Source organism: Sebastes umbrosus, chromosome 22, assembly GCF_015220745.1.
Source record: "Sebastes umbrosus isolate fSebUmb1 chromosome 22, fSebUmb1.pri, whole genome shotgun sequence".
Lineage (NCBI taxonomy): Eukaryota > Metazoa > Chordata > Actinopteri > Perciformes > Sebastidae > Sebastes > Sebastes umbrosus.
In genome coordinates this window covers 22,672,205-22,692,825 of record NC_051290.1, presented here as the reverse complement: position 1 = coordinate 22,692,825, position 20,621 = coordinate 22,672,205, and the positions used below count along the sequence as shown (strand labels likewise).

The following is a 20,621-nucleotide window of genomic DNA, read 5'->3' as shown; positions in this document are numbered from 1 at the left end:
AATTATAGCATTACTAATAATTTGTAAACATTATTAATTATCATTTCACTGTTTGTTAACAGTAAAATAACTATTAGCTTAGTTTAATTAATTATCAATTTACCATTTATAAATGATTGGTTGTTTTTTTTAAGAAAATGTGGCTTTTAGTGAAGTCACATGCACTTTTTTTCTTGTCAGTAAAGTGAAAACCTTCAGTCAAAGGTGTAAAAAAAAGTGTAAATTTAAAGGGACAAGACATCAAATTACAGCTTAAGAAGCAGCGTGATCCTCGTGATTTAAAGGTCTCTGATTCAGCATTTTTACCAGTCACATGTTGTGTGTCGTTCTTTTATTGCGCTGCCATTAAGCCCAGCTGGACTCCCAGTAATCCTGAATTATTCCTATGAATAAGTCTACAATTGTGCCATTACACCCAAACACATAATTCCTGTCAAATTAAAATCACTTCCCCCCGTTGGAGTTGGAATCAAGGCTCCACCTCTGTGGTAAAGTCGTCATACGGAGGCAGAAATTCCACAAAGCCAGTCATTTGTTCCTCGGCTCGGCGCCTATCTGTCCACCGAACTCATGGAAATAAGTTTTTAGAAGAAGGAAAAGAAACACTGCCACACGCAAAGGTGGAAAAAAGTAGCTGTGTTTCTTAAAACAGTAATAAATTCTGATTGCAGACAAGAGGAAAATATTATTATTTCTGCTCACAAATGCAAAGAAAGGAAGAAGTGTTTTGTGGTTGCATGGAAACCCGGAGTAAAGTTTCCTGAAACATGTAATTCTTCCCCTTTTTCCTTGTCTCTATCTTTATGCCTCGAGTATGGAACGGTAAAGTGAAACTACAGTAACATAATCTGAATATATAATTAACTCTGGGTACTTTGGTGAGGTCATTTTAATGGGAAACATCTTACACTAACTGTGGTGTTTGATCTACATGCATGATGGTAGATCTCCTGAGCAGACAATTTATCTTCATTACTTCTTTCTAGGTCCAAACGCATGGTCTAAATCTATACTAATTACCACTGCAGTGCTGCCTGATAATGTAGAAATCCATTTATTGTTTTTATACAGCTTCCTATAAACCTTGCCCCTGTGTATTCCTTTAGTAAGATAAATGATTGCTGATACTCAACATTGCATTCACCCTGCAGCCTGTTAAAACTCACTGTAATGTGCGTTGACTTAGTGCAGATTAACATTATTAATGGAACAGCAGCAGAGAAACTTAATATACAGCAATGCAGAATGAGATTCAACATCACTTTAAAGCTGCATTAATCTATATTTCTTTATATAGAGTGCTCTAGGGATGACGTATTTTTGTATCTCTTCAGCTTGGGTTAAGCACAGACCTTATTTCAGACATCTGACTAAAAACCCATTGACTTCCAGATGAGGAAACAGGAAGTGCTAAAATGCTAACTCCTTTCTGGGTTTCAGAACTCAGTCCTTCAGCATTCTATTATCAATGGATCAAATGACTGTGTTGTGATGAACCCACAGAGAATTATCACCCGACCTTCAGCTTTATGTAACGTTTTAGCGTCTTTCAGCTCATTGTTTTGATTTTACAGCTTTAATGTTTTGATTGACTCCCACTGCTCTCATCAGCCTCGTAGTAGCAGGCAGGTGTTTGTATCAAAAACAGCTCTCCTAAACCCACTGTACACTACTGTTCAGCACCAAACAGCAGACAGACAAATACCCTTTTTCCACCAAAATTAGTGCGAATACGCAGTTTTTTTTTAAACACAGGAAGACCCGCTAAAAATAGGTGATAGACTCCTTTCCCATTGTAAGAATGCTGTGCCGTTGCATTAGCCTTTCTGTTTTTTTTCCCTTTAAAACCAGAGGTGATGATTGATAGTGGAAAGACTAACAAAGATGATTTTGATGAGTTTTATTTTGTTTCTGTTGAGGTTGAATGAAGTCTTTGTTTCAACGACCAGCGAGGTAAAATTACGGTTTCTGTTAATGGAGTCTGGTGGCTTTGAGGAGAGCATATTAAATGTATCTTTTGTTAATTAGTAAATTCTAATAATTGTCCAAATCCAATTCATTATAAATTCACTTCAACACGTGTGACATAGCATTGCTCTGGAAAAAAAGGCGAAAATTAGCATGTCTACCCGGGTGTCATGTTTCCATCTCTGCTGGAGCTGGAGCCAATAAATACCTGTCATTGTCATTTGTCCCAGGAATTAACGCTGACCTTTCCCACTAAACACAAAAGCCAGATGTTAGTGGGTGTTTTTTTGTTCAGTACTGGGAAAGGGGCTAAAGTTAGCAACTAGCTGGTGAACATAGTGGAGCTTTTAGCAGCTTTAGCAGCTAAAGATCTAGATATTACTTTTAGGAGTTGGTGGAGACAAAAATCGGAGCTAAAAGGGGAGTGAATATTGTACTTACATTTGCTAAGTGGCCAGAAACACAACTTCAAATGAATGCTAATGCTAGGTTTTCATGCTGTTTTGAGGGCATCAAATGTGAAGTAAAATGCTTTAAAGGTAAAGGATGCTGGACTTTCTAGCTAGCTGTCTTGCTGTTACTGTCACTGTTAACCAAAGTATCAAATCTGAAATTAAGCATCCAAATAATTATTACATACAAATAACTCAACTGCTGTTGATTCCAGTTTTAACTAAAACTACTTTCAATCAAAGATATAATCCAAGGAGACAAGGAGCATCGGCGGATTAAGAGACAATGGGCCCCTGGGCACAGACATGCAAAAGGCCCCAACACATCTCAAAAGACACACAGACTTTATAGTTCTTTTGTCTCTTTTTGTAGTAATTTTATGTCTCTTAGTTGTCATTTTGTTTCTCTTTGTAGCTGTTTTGTGAATGAAATTTGATCTACAATTCCATAACAACTGAGTAGCTGATGAAGAATATGTGATATGATTGAAAGCTCTAGAACAGCTACTAAATGGACCTGAAGGGGAGTTTGTGTTGTTAATCCAAATAATAAAAAAAACTGTATCCATGACCGGATGAAACTTTCTAGATGAGAAAGAAATCATGAAAAACGAGTTCAGTCTGTTAATTTCTCAGTGACTCCCACTTGGCTGCTGTCTGGTCATATCCTTCCCTGCCTCTCTCAACTGTCCAATCAGTTTGAAATCCAAAAGGCAACTCCCTCCTGCTTCACGTCAGCCAATCAAATACAGCTATTGCTACAACTCCCACCCTCACCCACACAGGAGCCAATCAGCAATCACCATCACCGTTATCAGCACAGTTATCTGCACCTGCACACAAACATTTACCACCACCACCACCACCAAGATGGTATCTAGAGCTGGTTCTATGTTAAAAACCTGTACATGAACATGAAGCCTTTACATCATCAAACATATCTCTCCTGACTGAATTAGTGATTAACTCATATTTAGAAAAATACCACAGAGATAAGAGAGGAAGAAGCTACTGTGACAACTATCTTAGCATGTTTCCTGTCCTTCTCTACTGTAAAGAAGTAGAAATGCAAAAGACAGAGATGATTGCTCCCCATGTTTGACGTTTGATGCCTGCACAGGAGAACACCAGTTACCCCGGTAACAACTTTCTATATGTTTTAATCAGACTTCCTCTGTTGGCCTGTTAGCTAATGTGCATATTGTTCTTTGGCTCTGCTCACTGAGGTTTAAGAGAGGAAATTAGATTATTCCTACTTGAAATGCTTGTAATTGAATCCAGTCCGTGGTTATATTGTTTGTTTTGTAACTTATATTTATACTACATTTAGCATGACTATAACAGCCTCTAAGACAATTTCTGTGTGTGGAAGTATGTGTGTGATGATTTCTTCTGCTGGTTCTGCTGGTGAAGATATTACCTAACATCTTGGATGATACGCTCATGAGCAGATTATGAGGTAATGGGCCCCTGGGCAAAGACATGCAAAAGGCCCCACCACCTCTTGTGCATAGGTGCAAGACACACAGACTTTCTGATGCTTTCTTTGTAGTTGTTATGCGTCTTTGTATTTGCCTTGGTCTCTTTGTGGTCTCTTTGGGTATCTGCAGCTGTTTTTTTTGTCTCTGTGCAGTTGTTTTGCATCTCTTTGTCGTTGCTTTGGTGTGTTTGTAGTCATTTTGTGTTTCTTTGTAGTTGTTTTGGTCTCTTTGTAGTGTTATTGTGTCTCTTTGTAGTTGGTTTGGTCTCTTTGTGTCTCTGCAGCTGTTTTGTCTTTGCAGTTTTGCATCGCTTTGTAGTTATTCTGTGTCTCTTTGTAGTTATTTTGGTGTCTGTGTTCTCTTTGGGCCTTTCCCATTTCGGCTTTTATAAGGCTCGATTCCTCTCCTTGACTCCTCTCCTCGCGTCTTAGTCCCGCCCACGGGAGATGCAAGCGGTGGAGAGAGGAAGAGAGGAAATACTGTTTTTAGAGACAGGAGACGTTGTTTCCTCTGAAGCGTCACGTGAAGCAACGTCCATTTCTGATGACAGCAGCAGTTGTTCACAGCTGGATCAGCTGTCAGTCAGCTTTACCAGCTGTTTATGTCTGAACTGATCTAATACTAATAAAGACACTCAGTTCTTCTCAGTGGTAGAGCAGCAGTGTTTCCTCTCTGTAGTCTGTTACCTGTTTAACAAACACCTGCACATGAATAACAGCTGCAGTCTGTATTTCTACTGTGGACTGAGTCCTGCTTAGAGGACCAGGAACCATCTCTACTGGCACAATGCCTTTATATTATTTATTCATTATTAGCATCTGTATTTATTGATATTCTGATACTAGGAATTATCTATTAGTCTGAATGTTTCAGGGAAAATGTAAGTGATATAACTCATATCAAACCCGACGCTCAGGAATTATCAGCCTCATGTGACTGAATGGAAATGAGGATAAATGATGTAAAAGCTGTAAAAGACAGACTCTCCTTCTCTCTCTGACTTTAACTGGATCTTTAATGAAAGTTAACGGGGAAATAACAGATCATCAAAAGAAAACTCTTTCTAATAAATGAAGAAAGTTGTTTGAGGTCTGTTCGTTGTCAGTTCTTATAAAGCTCTTTCAGTAACAGACTCCTTCAGCTGCGGTGTGTGAAGCAGAGATACTGCAGGTCCTTCTGCTGCTGGAACACTTCACCATCAACATGGTCCGTCTGTTGTTCACACCTACAGTTAACATACTGATTATAACTAGATGGTGAATCAGAAGACAACTAAACTATAAAACCTTTAATCTGTGATCTGTCTTCAGATCAGATCTGTATCAGATCAGTCCGATCGGTGCAGCGTCCAATCAATAAATGAAATCTAATAAGGGGGCGTGTCGGTCGGTAAAAGACTTCCGTGAAGGATACATGGCTTCTCCGACAAGCCTCCTCACTCCTCGTTCCTCGAGATGCATTTTAGGAATTGGGATGTCCTTCAAGATGGAGCGCGGAGCGAGGAGGCAAAATATCGGGAAATGAGATGCAGCTTGAGTGTATTTATGCAGCAGTTCTGTGTCTCTGGAATTGTTTTGCATCTCTTTGTAGTTGTGTTGGTGTCTTTGTAGTCTTTTGTGTCTCTTTGCAGTTGTTTCATGTTTCTTTGAGGTCATTTTGAGTCTTTAAGCCCAGGGGGGCCCCTGACACTTTGGGCCACTGGACCTGTGCCCAGTAGGCCTGTACTGTAATCCGTCCATGGTTACTCTTAATAATGAGCACCATACAGTATGTGATGAGGGAGAAAGAGGGAAGGGAAAGATGACGGCATTAAGTGGGCAAAGTGGAGATGTTAAAGATTTAGAGGACTATGGGGAGGAGAAACACGAGGGTGGGACTGTGTTCATTTTTCCACCCCGGGGCTCTGCATGGAGCCACATGTGTCTCTGCTGGTTTAGGATCAGATCCCACCACCTCTTCTTCTCCGGTGTCACCTGCAGTCCGGCTCAGGTTTCCTACTGACTCAGATACACAGATACACCCAGCAGAGAGACAACTGCTCATTTCTAGTTTTTACCACAACACGGTCAGGGAGGCGTTTAGGAAGAAGGGCTTCAATACTTTGTGGCACAATGACAGTCAGTCTTGATAAGGTAGGACTCACTTTGTGCAGTTTTATATTATAGCTTGAATTTGGGGTTTTATATTGAGCTGCAATATTAAAAGTTGAATGGATTATAGTGGCATTTCATCTATTAAGGCAATTTGAATATTGCATTCGGTGAATTTTAAGGTAGCATTGCCCATTTTGACATCAGTGGGACTTACAGGTTAGAAGATAAGGCTTGTGTTATTCTGTATTTTTCTTATTGTCAATACATCCCTCGTCATAGTGTATCTCCTTGATACTTGCTTCCCTCTAAAAGAGGGTCAAAAATATATAGTTTGATTTTTTTTTTTTAACAAGGTTCTGTAATTTCCTAAAACAGCTGGTCACTGTAGTTTTTAATCAAATGTTACTTAAACAGAAGGAAATAGAGCATTTGTTGGGGACTATTTTCAGCAGCGGATTAATCCACATTTGGTGCTCTTGTGAGTATTTCCAGCAGCAGGACGGTGTATGTGGGATTACGTCAAAATAAACAGTGTGTGTGTTCATGGTGATGAAGGAACATGTCACCCAGTGTGGCTCATTGATGTGTTTTTAATAGTTTTGGACAACAATGGAGCTCTATGGCACAGAGGAAGAAGACGTATTCAGTAGTTTTGGTCTTTTCATGGGATTTGTTGTCAATAAGACTAAATATATGAATTCATTTTGCCAGCATTATCAGATACAATAACAAATAAATAATGATGTGCAGTGGAACTGTTTGTTCGTAGTTAACGTTGTGAAACGATTGGTTAGGTTAAGAAAAACCCATCATGGTTTATGTTAAAATAACAACGAAACGTAACTAACAACGAAACGTAACTAACAACGTAACATAACTAACAACGTAACATAACTAACAACGTAACATAACTAACAACGTAACGTAACAATGTAATGTAAAAACGTAACGACGAAACAACGTAACGTAACAGCGTAATGGAAAAGCGTAACCGAACAGCGTAACAGCGTAATGTAACAATGTAACAGCGTAATGTAACAGCATAATAGAACAACGTTACAGCGTAATGTAACAGCGTAATGTAACAACCATAACAACCATAACAAATGTAGGAAACGAAACAACCTAGCAACTGTAACAACTGTAACAACCATAACAGATGTGGAATCGTAACAACCGTAACAGCTGTTACAAGGTAACAGTGTTATATAACTGCGTAATCTAATAACCGTAGAAATCATAACAAATGTAGGAATCGTAACAACCGAAACAACTGTAACAACTGTAACAACGATAACAACGTTCGTTTTCACACGAACAGCGGTCTCCTTGGTGAAAGTCTGCCCTTTGTTATACCCGTTATTATACTACATAACTTTCAATAACAGTAGCTCGATTTACTACGTCACTTGCTCTGCCTAAATGCAAAAATGTCGACATTCAACGTATCCGTGGTTTACAGAATCGTAGCCTATAATGCCAACATTTTTTCCTGGCGACTGGTGCTGCCAGTACAGAAGCAGATACCGATATACACAGAAAAAACAGGAACTTAATGACTTAATGAATGAATTTCAATAAATTTATGGTTGAATTGTATGCTACAAAAAATGTATTTTGTCACCAGAAGTACGTCATGGCTTCTCGTAAAAATGGCTATAAATAGTGACAGCAAGTATGTGTGAGATAAGATATGACTTTTAATATTATTCAGAATGAACTTGACCCTTAGTTTGATTTCCAGCTACGCTGTTTTTCCATAATTTCACACTGCTGACAGATACAAAAAATAGTACTTTTATTTATAACATGAATACATTCTCTCCACTCTGCACTCTGGTGATGCCTTCAAGCTTTCTGTGCATCTGGTGTATGACGTCGTCCATGTGTGTGTGTGTGTGTTGCTGCAGTGGTTTGGACTGTGTGCCAGTGCCTTCAGGGTGTCCTCATAAACAGTGTGTAATCTCCCATCAGTCGTGCTCACTCACAGTTATATAACCAGCGTATTTCAGTGGGTACTTCCAGCTGCAGGTTCACAGCCTTCACTGAAGAAACGAGTCCTGAATTACTGACTGTTCATGAACTTGACTCTGAACATCAACGTCCAGTCCATTACTTTGTTATAATAATAATTTTAGTTTTTAGCTTTTGTCAAATAGTGTATGATTCTTTCTTACACAGTGAAACATAAATTATTAGCTGGTTTGGAGACAGAAGAAAGTGTTCCTCTACGGTATGTTGATCTTAGTGCAGATTTTGTCTATTTTGTGGATGTTCTGAGGCTGATATCAATATCTGAGAGTTTAAAAGATCTGATAATGATATATCAGCCAATATTGTTTTTTAAGCAACATTTGGTTATATTTGGTTATTGTGACAAAGTTATGAGCTGAATAGGACATTTTGTAATCTCTGATTGAGAAAAAATGTGATGGCAAGACTGTTTCTAGGTAACCTCCAACATATCTTTGGCATTTCTGTGCTGCAATTTCTTTCATGGCCAACACATACGCTGAATATAATAAATGCATACATCTAAAAATGAACATAAAATGTATTTAAAAAAAAAACAAATGCAAAATTAAATAAATAAATAAAAAATAAATGCAAAAATAAATACATAAATAGAAATAAATTAATCCTTTTAAAAATTCATAAAAATAAATATAAAAATAAAAGTGGAATTAAACAGTAAATAAACAAGTTACATTTTTTTATCAATTAATGAATTACTACATTTATTTCTAATATTATTTTAGCTACTTCTAATGGCATATTTATTTATTTATCTATCGAGTCATTTATTTATGTATTCATTTATTTTTTTATTTTGGTAGGTTCCGTCCTCCATAGGAGATATAGGCCTATCTGCAGTAAGATTTGCAGTTGGGCTCTAGTGGAGTTGTGTGAGTGCTGAACGTATTTAATCTCTTTGCAATTTGAAAATGTGTGCATGATCTAAACCTAAACTTTTACACGTGTTTGTGGTCATTTGAGTATTTTAAGCATGGGTTTATAAGTGATATTGAGTGTGTCATTGCCCTTAACATGTGAAGGATATTCTCTGTATGGATTGTGGACATAAACATGCATGTTCTGGCACTGGTGGTGCCCAAACATATTAGAAAACCTACCTGGCCTTAAAGGGGAACTACACCCCTTTTCAAAATTCATACATGTTATTCCTTTAGCATAAGACAGTCCAAAAAACATTAGTAAACATGAACAACTCTCCCGAAATCCAAAAACTAGAGTGCCAAAACTCAAACTTGTGATGTCAGAGTATAGAGTCTAGAGCTGCTCCATAGACAATGAATGGGAGACTGATTTTATGGACCCACAGAATGTCTGTTTTATACCTAAATGAGCTTCATTCTATTGTAGTGTTGTAAGTTGTGAAACAGAAAGTGTTCCCATATACTCAGAACGTTCCCCTGGGTGTTCTCAGTGTCATCTAGAACATCTCTCCTCATTGTCTATGGAGCAGCTCCACACTTTAAACCCTATGACATCACACGTTTGAAATTTAGCACTTATAGTTTTTGGATTTAGGAGAGAGTTGTTCATGTTTATTAATATATTTTGTTTTACTTTCTTAGACCGTAGGAATAAGATGTATGAATTTTGAAAATAATCATTACTCCAGCTTAATTTTGGGCTTCACAGCAGTGATGCTCCTTTGCATGTGGCAGCCTGACAGAGCAAAGACTGTGGCTAGAAAAGCACTTTATTGTTTCACACATTCTTGGTTTATCAATTTGTTTTCCAGCCACAGATATTATAGATAGTGAAACTGTTTTGTCAGCTTGTAGTGTTGCTTGCAGCACTGTGGGTCATCACTGAGCAGTTCAGATTCAGTTGGAGAAGGAGAGAAGAGGTAGAATATATCACTCAAATACTGTGCTTATGTAAAGTTTGAAGTAGTACTTTCTTTTTGGAGGCTTTCTACTATTCCTCCACTACATTTGACATGAGGTGTTGCTTATTGTACTCGACTGTGGCTGGTTTCTTCAGGATTTTACATTCAAACACATCTTAAGATGATGATATTCATATATTTTTCTTATTGTCAACAAAACCAAAAATGAAATGATCCTATTAAGAGGTGTGTCTGTGTATAAAGCCTGATATATCTTTATCCTCTATGCCATAGGGCTCCATTATTGTCCAGAAACTCTTATTATTATTATTGCAACTACTGTTGCACTGGGTGAAATTTTCCTTCATAATTATGAGCTAATATTACATTAATTACTAATATGACAAGTCCCACATACACAGGCCTGCTGCTCACTTGAGCACCAAATGTCTAATAATCTGCAACTGAAAATAATCCCCAACAAATGCACTATTTCCTAAACTACAGCATCCACACGTTTGCTTTTTGCTTATGTTAAAAATGAATCTACATATTTACTATGGGCAACTATAAATATTAATGTGGGGCTGAGAACTGCAAACAGGGGAAGAAAGATGAACTAACACATTGTTGGTTTGTTGACAAAAATACAAAATATAGAATAAAGCCAGCTTTATCCTTTAAGCTTATAAGATATACATAATATTATCTTTATTCATTTCTGTCTCCATTTTTTCAACTACCTTTTTATATTGATCAGTCCTGTTAGTTTTGATTCAACTAATACTCATTTACTTATTCTAAAAGGTGAATGCACTACATTTGACTTGTAATGGATTATTTTTACACTATGATGCTACTACTTTTACTCTGGATGCTTTATCCACTACTGTTCAGAAAGAGAACAGCCATAGATCCCAGCATTGTTAGTCTAGTAACTGTGAAGCTAATGCTGTTTATTAACGCCCCTCTTCCCCCCCATTGATGTGGTTTCTTTCCTCCTCTATGACAGTAAACTGAATATCTTTGAGTTATGGACAAAACAAGACATTTGAGGACGTCATCTTGGGCTTTGGGAAACACTGATCCACATTTTTTCACCATTTATTGACATTTGATAAACCAAACAACTGATCCATTAATCAAGAAAATAACAGACAGATTATTCGACAGTGAAAATAATTGTTAGTTGCAGCCCTACATATTATGATGATTTAGTGCTTTTGGTCTTTAAATCGTGGTTGTTGCTCCTGTAAAAGTGAAAGTTGAGTGATAAGAGCGGAGCTACCGGTGTGCAGCGTTGGGGATGTGGTCGAGAAGCTTGTTAATCAGTCGCTGAAGAGACGCTAATCATTCTCTGCTCCGGGAAGGATGGATAACATCTGTGTGGCGTGTGTGCACGCATGACACAGTCACTCAGTTAAAACCACATTTGTAGAGATGTGAGTTTGTGTGTGATTTCTGCATGCATTCCTCTGTGTGTGTGTGTGTGTGTGTGTGTGTGTGTGTGTGTGTGTGTGTGTGTGTGTGTGTGTGTGTGTGTGTGTGTGTGCGTGTGTGCGTGTGTGCGTGCGTGCGTGCGTGCGTGCGTGCGTGCGTGCGTGCGTGCGTGCGTGCGTGCGTGAACAGATCACCGCTGTCCCGGGAAGACCTTTTATTGAATTATGACAGGAAAACCACAGGATTCCCACTTGTGTGTTTAGTCGTGTAAATCTGAGGCGAGGAGCGGGGAAAGAAAACAGTGGAAACATGGACGAGACTCTTTCCATCACTCCTTTGCTCTCTCTTTGTGTTGATATTGTGTGAAGTGAGTCAGAAATTCAGTCATTAGAGAGCCAGCCCTGCTATTATTCATACCGTAACTACTTGATGTTGTTCCTGGCATCTCTGTGTCGCCCCTCAATCTTCTTAGCTCACTCGTGGAAAAACAGTGCAAAGTAAAGAGAGTCCACATGTATCCATCTTCCTGTATACGCCTGTGTACGTCTGTGTGCATGTCAGCGTTCAGGACCTCATGATGGATCTTCTGCAATCATCAGCGTCTGGCTGATTTACTGCCTTCTGAGGCTGGAGGATCGTTCTAGAGCTGGGCTCCTCTGATGCCCGCCTGAGATCCTGGTGGTAGATCAGCCATGTGGCTTTCGGGGGTTCAGTCACAGGCCTCGCCATGGGAGCAGTAACGCTGAGGTGACCTTGACCTGCAGTCGATGAGTGGGGAGCAATAAAAGATTGTCATCGTTCTGGGCTTTATTTTAATTTTTCTGTATGAATATGAAGCAGGATGATGCTGGAAAAGTAAATGTAAACCACAATGAACGAAACCACAATGTTTATTTTCAGGGTGATTATACACTAAAGAAAACATACTTTTTAATATTATATTCCAATTTCTGCCAATTGTTCCCCCTAAATGTTACACACTGTTCCTTTGAGTAACATTTTGACTTAACTTGTAATGTAGTATTTCTACACTGTGATGCAATGACGGCCGCTGTCCAACATTTAAAGCTGAAGTAGGCGAGATTGGAGCAAATATGATTAAAACAAGTTATTTTTATAAAACGGTCACAATATCGTGACAGTAGTACATGAGACAGGTAACCTGAAGAAAATCATTTGCCTCTGTGTCCTCCGGTGTCCTCCGGTGTCCTCCACTGCTCCTAATGGCATCTGCAGGATTTCACAGACCGGAGGAAAACAAGCAGTAAGAGCTGATCTGAGGTCTGCTGTCCATCTGCTGTCTATGAGAGCCGGCTGTCAATCACTCTGAACTCCGACCAAACAGTCAAACTAGGCAGCGCTGATCAAATATGAATCAATATTCTGTTACTGTAATGTCTATTTCTCTCCTCACATATTTTCAGAATTATCTTGTAGTGTACTGTTTAGCTGGAAAATTAGAAAGTTTGTGATGCGGCAGCCATTGTGAAATCTGGTGAAGGAACACCAAGTTCTGGCCACATGACCGGAGCACAGCCAATAGGAACGCTCTCTCTCTCTGAAATGACCTGTGATTGGTCAAAGTCTCCCGTCACGGGCTAGATGTTCTAAAGCCTGAAAACAGAGCCATGAGGAGGAGCAGAAGTCTAGTTTTCTCTCAGAACACTTGAATTACAATATGCTGAAAGGTTATTATGGGACTGCCTACTGAAGCTTTAATGCATATTCTGTGTTTAAAGGCAGAAGTTTCTGGGCACAATACGTTTTGGTAAAAAATTATGACATAGATTATTTGCAGGAATCCTGTTTCATTTTTTTTTTTTAAATGAAATAAGACAGTCATAAGACATTACTGAGTTCCACTGTACGACCTAATGTTTTTAAATCCCTCTTCATGCTGTGCTCACTAAACTCTGCTAGGAGCAGTTTTCTTGGGCTTTAAGAGGATTTGTCCCGGCGTCAGTCATTTCAAGTTAATGTTATCTGTCCTAAAGATCCACTCCTTAATGTGACTAAGTGTTCTTACACAAGCAGCAGGCAACTTGTCAAAGACGAGGAGGGACTAAGAGAGGAACTCTTGGACTCTTTATCCCGTCCCTCAGACGGGATAAAGAGTCCAAGAGTCCATTTCAGTGCAGAAGTTACAGTTTGTCTCTAAAGGCAATTGGTGAAATGTAGGAACTAGGGCTGGGCGATATGGCCAAAATCTTCTATCACGATATAGGTCATTTCATATCTCTATAACGATATATATCACCATATAGCATGTTTTCTGGTAATTCAATAGATAGATAGGTAGGCTAAATGAAATAACCACATAGTAGAGCCTATTTTTGTATAATCCTGTGTGAATTAAATACTGAACAAATGAAAAGTATATTCTCATTTTAAAAACTTGAGTGCAAAATTAATACTCTTATAAACAGTGAAATTATAGAGAAAAAATAAACAAATTTAAGCCTAGGCTATACAGCGACAGAAACGATATAGAAAAAAATATACGATAGACATTTTGACGATATATAATGGTTATGTTGCCCAGCCCTTTAGTTTAGTTTCAGTTTTTCAGAAAGGTTTAATTTTAGTTTTTATTATTTATTATTTTGAGTATTTTCAGTTTGTTGTTGTGAGTGCCAGCTATAATGTCTCAGATGTATGTACCTACATACATATACATATAAAGTACATGCTTGGTGCCAACTGTGTAGGAATGGCCATAATGTTTGATCTTCACGCTACTTTATTGAAGCAATTGCAGCATAGCGCCGTCTACTGGGAGGTCTGATCTGTTTCTGTGCTTCAGCATCACGACAGTTGATGGAAATTCATGCCGACTCCTTTTTTTCGGTAGTGATATATTAAAGATAAAAAACTAAAACTGAAATGAATTCATTTTCATTTTAATTTTATTAGTTTTTTTATCCAGGCAATATTATTTCAGTTTTATTTTTTCTTAAAGGGACTGTTTGTAAGAATCAGAAATGCTTGTTAACAGCGACACCTGTGGCCATCAACGAAAGTCAGTCAGTCGGGCTCACACTTGCTCGCTCTAAATAGACATGAAGGAGCATCGCTCAACACAGTGAGGCGACACACGTCAACTAAAAGCACAATATCACTCTATATTTCAGCTGCTTGGCAGTAATGTTCGCCAACCAGACGAAGGTCTCTCCATGAATCACTGCTGATCCTAATGTCAGCCTCCGGGGCTGAAGCAGGAAGAGAAATGTTATCGTCTCCGACGGGGTGCCGGTGTCTCCATCCGGCCGCGGTCGGAGGCGATAATGTTTCTCTCAGCGGAGCCCCGTCGCTTCACAAGACACGGGAAACCTCTGTTGGTCTGGAGGAGCTGCAGCAGTTATTTCTGTACAAACGTCCACTGTACATTCACTAGATATTCTCAGAGCTAAACTAGTTTATATTTAGTTTCAGTTTACAAAAAATATTTACCACTGTTTATTTTAGTTTACTATAATAACCCTGGTACTCACAATAGTTGAAGTAGATAAAAAAGACATATAGATGAACAAGTAGTAGTAAATTCCTTCAATTTAAGATATCACATGAGAGTTATTACATGACAGTTAGGAGGATACAGGATACGTCAGAGACAGCAGGGCTCCATCTTCAAAAGCCCTGGTTGGCATTTTCCACATTTCCTGTCTTTTCCCTGTAGAGGCATCCTGCCCTCCGGCCCCTGAACGGTGCCCGCATCCCAACACGGCTTTCATCCTAAGATGGATGGTCGCGTCCGGTGGTTGGCAGGGTTAGAGCTGTCACCGCCGCGACACTTCCTTTTATCTTTTTGACTTTCGTATCTGTAATTCCTAATAACCAGTGTTGGGGAGTGACCAGTTACTTGTAACAGCTATAGGGCTTTCAATCGATGAAAATATTGAATCACTATTAATCTCTAATTAATCGCACATTTTTTATCTGTTCAAAATGTACCTTAAAGGGAGATATGTCAAGTATTTAATCCTCTTATCAACATGGGAGTGGACAAATATGCTGCTTTATGCAAATGTATGTATATATTTATTATTGGAAATCAATTAACTACACAAAACAATGACAGATATTGTCCAGAAACCCTCACAGGTACTGCATTTAGCATAAAACAATATGCTCCAATCACAACATGGCAAACTGCAGCCCAACAGGCAACAACAGCTGTCAATTAATTTGACAGATTAATGACAAAAATGGTTGCAGCTAGTGAATGAAATTAGCACCTGCTACCTTCCAAATACAGGTTGGCTGTGGCAGGTACAAATCTCAGGTCACCTGCCACCATGACAGGTTTACCTTATATTAAAAAATATTATAAAAAAATAGTCAGGTTACCTGATATATTCCATATTTCTACTGTGTGGTACCACTGTCTCAGTGTTTACAATTCTAAAGCGTTCTACATAGATTTCATAAGTGGGAGACGAAAAAAACGGAGTGTCCGGTAGGAATGTTCAGTGACCTGCTACGGTGGCAGGTGAGGAAAAAATGTAATTTCAGACCCTGGTTGCAGCACTACAAAAAAATACAAAAATAGGCTGCTTGTTTGTCGTCTTCTCTCTCTGTTCTCTCAATTCTCCGGTATGGAGGATGGGACCTGCCAAAATCAAAAATAAATGAATAAATACATAAATGACTCGATAAATAAATATATGTCATTAAATGCGGCAAAAATAATATTAAAAATAAATGTAGCAATTAATGAATTGATCAAATGTGACATAAATTGATATTTCTGTTTTAATTTGCTTTGTTTTATAAATTTTTGCATTTATTTATTTTTTATTTATTTTTGCATTTTACAAAAATAAATACAAAAATAAATAAATTAAAAATTAATGAATTAATGAATTAATTTAAAAAATAATAAAAACAAATACAGAAATGAATAAAAGGGAAAATTAAACAGAAGAGTAAATAAATAAGGGGATTCCTACAACGATAATTAAATAAAGAAGCAAATTAAAACAGAAACATCAATTTAAGTCAAATTTTATCAATTAATGACTACATTTATTTTTAATGTTGTCTTTGCCACATTTAATGACATATTTATTTATATATCTATCTATCGAGTCATTTATTTGTTATTTGTTGATTTTGGCAGGTTCGGTCCTCCGTACACCTGCGGTTTATATCACTGTCGCAATAAATAAAACAAACAAAAACAAAAAGCACACAAGGAGGTAAAAGAAATGAATGCCTCATATGAACTTACAGAGAATAAATGCTGTCTGACAGAAATAAAACATACTGCAGTATGCTGTCAGGCTACAGCACATCCCCATAACAACACACGTATGTCGTACAGCCATGAAAGCAGCTGGTGATTACATCACTTCCCTCTCTCCCTCCTGTCCTCCGGGAGGTGAAAACCAGAGAAGAAGAACAAACGAACCTGCTGCTGATTAACTGCTCAGTTTCATGTCAACACACTGGTTCGTTCTCAGCTTTTCTTTTCCATTACATAATTCCAGTATGTCCTCCAGCAGTAGGTGCTTGTACTGGTGTTTTTCAGACACACGTCCTTTCACTTATCATCCTAAAGTCAGACAGACATTCTTCCTGTAATCTGATTTAATAATAAATGTAAAAATGCGATGCAGAGGGATGTCTGTTTTGCTGCTGTAAGGAATGTTAGCATGGAATTAGTATCCTTATCTGATAATGATGAAACAGCATTTGACTTTGTGACCCTGCTGTGGTGAATCAGTTGCTTTGTGTCCTGGTCAGGGTTGGTATCTAACGTTTCAACTATCTCTACATGTTAGCCAAAGCCGGTAAAATGCGACTGCAGAAATAATGTGGTATTTTGTATGTGGCTGCAGAGGCGGTTTCTTTCTTCTTCTCTGCCTCAATAGGGAGGTCAGAGGTCACAGTCAGGTACAGACTAGTGTCACTGGAGCTGGGCCTCGTTTCATCATGACTGAAGACGCCCTTAAGGTCCTGACACACCGAGCCGACGGTCTGCCGTCAGACAGTTCGGGGCCGTCTGTGAGCGTACGTCGGCCTTGTTTTCCCGTGACAGGATTTTTCGGCCGATTCAGCGCTCTCTGATTGGCTGTTCAGCTTAAACGAGTTAGTGCACGAGAAGAGAAACGTAAGCGAGGAAAGTAAGCCAACGAGTAAAGTCCAGAGGAAAAACACTGAAAGCTCTTTTCATCTTCATCTCATCTGATCGTTCCAACACACGGATATTTTCACAACAACATGAACATCTGGAATGAAGCTAAGCGGTGAGTGAGAGTGGTGTGAAAATGCTGGACAAACGCCGCTTTGTTTCATGTACGTATCATAACAACGGCTTGTATATCCGCCATCCTCGGTCTTCCTGTTTCCCTTTCTGAATGATGAATACAGACTCCCGCCGCCTGCTGGTGTGGAGAGTTATTTCCTCTCACACAAGCGCAGAACGTACGTGCTAGTTGGCTGTCGGCTGTCGTCTTTGCGGTGTGTTCAAGTGCAACTTTTTGGCCGAGACAAAGGTGACGTGAGGCGACTCAACGGTTGGCCTTCGTCGCTGCTATTTCTCTGATGTCGGCTTGGTGTGCCCCCAGTTTTAGAAGTGATCATAGATTATCTTCCTACCAACTCGTAGAAGGCTAAGTGCATCTTAGAAGCTCCAGATTCTGCTGGAGGAACCAAAAAACTACAAAGTTTTTATTGTTTTATGGCCTGGAGGCATCATGTTTTTCGGGTTGTCCGTCCGATCCATTCTCGTGAACACGATATCTCACGAACGCCTGGAGGGGATTTCTTCAGATTTGGCACAAACATCCATTTGGACTCAAGGATGAACTGATTAGGGCTGTGGATTGGCAAGAATCTGGCGATACGATACGTATCATGATACAGGGGTAATGATTCAAGATATTGCGATTTTTTTCAATCTAATTTTAAGGAAAACCACCATACACCACACACCAGAAATACACCATTCTAGAACAGGCAAAAATAAGTAATAATTTGTACTGCATGCAAAAAACTGCATGGTTTTTACCCCAACTGCATGGGATGCATGGGTACCCATACAACTCATTTTCATTCACATACTTTGAGGTCAGAGGTCAAGGCACCCCTTTCAAAATGGCAATGACAGTTTTTCCTCTCCAAAATTTGGAGCGTTATTTAGCCTCCTTGCAACAAGCTCGTATGACATGGTTGGTACCGATGAATTCATCAAGTTGTTCTAGTTTCCCATGACACCAGTAACTTCACTCTAGCTTGAAAACTGAGCCCGCTACAACCTCCGAAAGATCGAATAGTGGCCGGGCCCGACGTTGGATTTTTAAGAGGTTAATTAAAAATCTATAGTGTTTTGGAGAATCGATTCAGTATCACAACACATAATATCGTGATGATCATGTAGATAGATATATAGATATTTTCTTACCACAGCTGATTAGAATTTGATGGTCAAATGTCAAAGGTCGCTGTGAACTCACAAAACACCCCAAAAAATGTGTTATTTCAGGTTTAGGGTTCGGAAAGGCTCGTTGTCATTATGGATGCACCGATACCCGATACCGGTATCGGGTCCGATACTGTGCTCATGTACTCGTACTTGCAAAACGGCTCCGATACAACGGCTGCGATACCACTTTACGGCAGCGTGACGTTAACCTTTCGTCACCATCTTTCGGGTCCTCATGCTTCCGACCGCGCTGGGCCGGGATCCCACCTCAGCCAGCGTGCACCGGCCCTCACTTTCAATGCGCCACAGGGTTTTGCTTACACTCTCTGACTCGCGCATGTGTTAGACTCCTTGGACCGTGTTTCAAGACGGGTGGGGTGGGTTGCCGACATCGCCGCAGACCCCTGGCGCCTTTTACATGGACCGAGCCCCACCTGCGTGGGGAGAGAGGGCGCAGCGAGCCCTTTGTCCACGGTGCGGCGAGGTCCGGGTGGGGAGCGCTGTAAAGCTGCGGCTGCGAGCCACCTTCACCCCGAGCCCTTCCAAGCCGACCTAGCTGCCAACCCAGCCTGCCGTGTGTCGCTCACACCCTCCAGCTGGCTGTTAACGAGGGTCTTTTGGTCCAGAGAAGTACTCGTATGGGTACTCGGTATCGGAGAGTACCCAAATGTAAGTACTTGTACTCGTACTCGGTCTGAAACAAAGTGGTATCTAGTTGTCATGGTTAAAAAGAAACGTTGATTGTCGGTAAAATACAAGAAGTAATCTGCGGTCTCCTGTGTTACAGTCAAGTGAATTGTTGACCCCATCTATCTGCCCCAACATCCTAAATATGAGGCTCTTGTCAACCACACGAGGACACATACTGATGTATTACTGACTATATCAGAGCGAATAGGGATCTATAGAAGATGTCAGATACATGGGACCAATACAAATTAGCATGCAGGCACACAGACACTAACGGACAAAGTATATTCTGCATCTGCTGTATTTCATGAAGAAGATTTTTGACACATTTTTGTAACAAAGGCTCTTTGAACAGGACTCAACACATGCATTATTATGTTGAATTAAAACACAAAAATAAGCCCCTCTTTCTCTGTGGGACAGCAGTACAAAGATATGATTACTGAAGAAGAGCTTTGATATATTTTCTCCCCCCGAGCCAGATTCCCCAAAGTGTTCTTCAAAATAAGATCATCTCTTTGTTCTATCGACTTTGCAGACTTGATTTTAGGAGTAAGGACCTTCGGGAGACAAGATATCAGCCAGTCTTTTAAACCGCAGGAGGCAGAAAACATGAATCACCTTTTTCATTATTTGTCATTTTGTCGACATGAGTTTTATACATGCTCTCTTCTCTTCTCTTTCTTCTCTCCTCTCTGGTCCTTGTTCTGTCATCATGTAATGTCAAGGAGAGAATTTGTGAACATGTACTGAAGTAGGAAACAGGAAGGTAAGAGCAAGTGATCAAAGAAACAGGAAGTACGTATTGGCAGAGAGGACAAGATCCTGTTGTCCTTTGGAAAGTGGTCGGCACTTTTTAGGAACGGCAATGTCAGACTGAGATATCAACAGCTATTAGATGGATGTTGTACAGACATTCATGGTACCTTTAAGGCTTTGGTCATCCTCTGACCTTTCTTCTAGCGCCACCATTTTGGGTTTTACCCAGTGGGCTTCCTGCAGGTCTGAGAAGTGAAGCCAACGCTGAAGTGCCTTAAACCTGCATTCTCTCTACCAGCCAGCAGGGGGCAACTCCTCTGGTTGCTAAAAGAAGTCTGGTTGTATAGAAGTCTCTGAGAAAATGAGTCTACTTCTCTCTTGATTTACTACCTCAGTAAACATTGTAAACATGAGTTTATGGTCTCAATCGCTAGTTTCAAGTCTTCTTCAATA

The 20,621-nt window shown here is 39.5% G+C and overlaps 1 protein-coding gene across 2 annotated transcripts in view; it reads left to right on the top strand.

Annotated features, from left to right (window-relative positions):
• Positions 1 to 20,621, top strand: part of arhgap36 (Rho GTPase activating protein 36) — a 110,486-nt gene that overhangs the window by 1,301 nt on the left and 88,564 nt on the right. The window contains exon 1 of one of the 2 annotated variants that reach the window (XM_037759748.1): positions 3,267 to 3,559. The exons of the other annotated variant lie outside the window; for it this stretch is intronic. The gene's annotated coding sequence lies outside the window, so the exon portion shown is untranslated. Of the gene's footprint in view, positions 1 to 3,266; positions 3,560 to 20,621 lie in introns of those variants that run through there. 2 annotated transcript variants of the gene reach the window in all.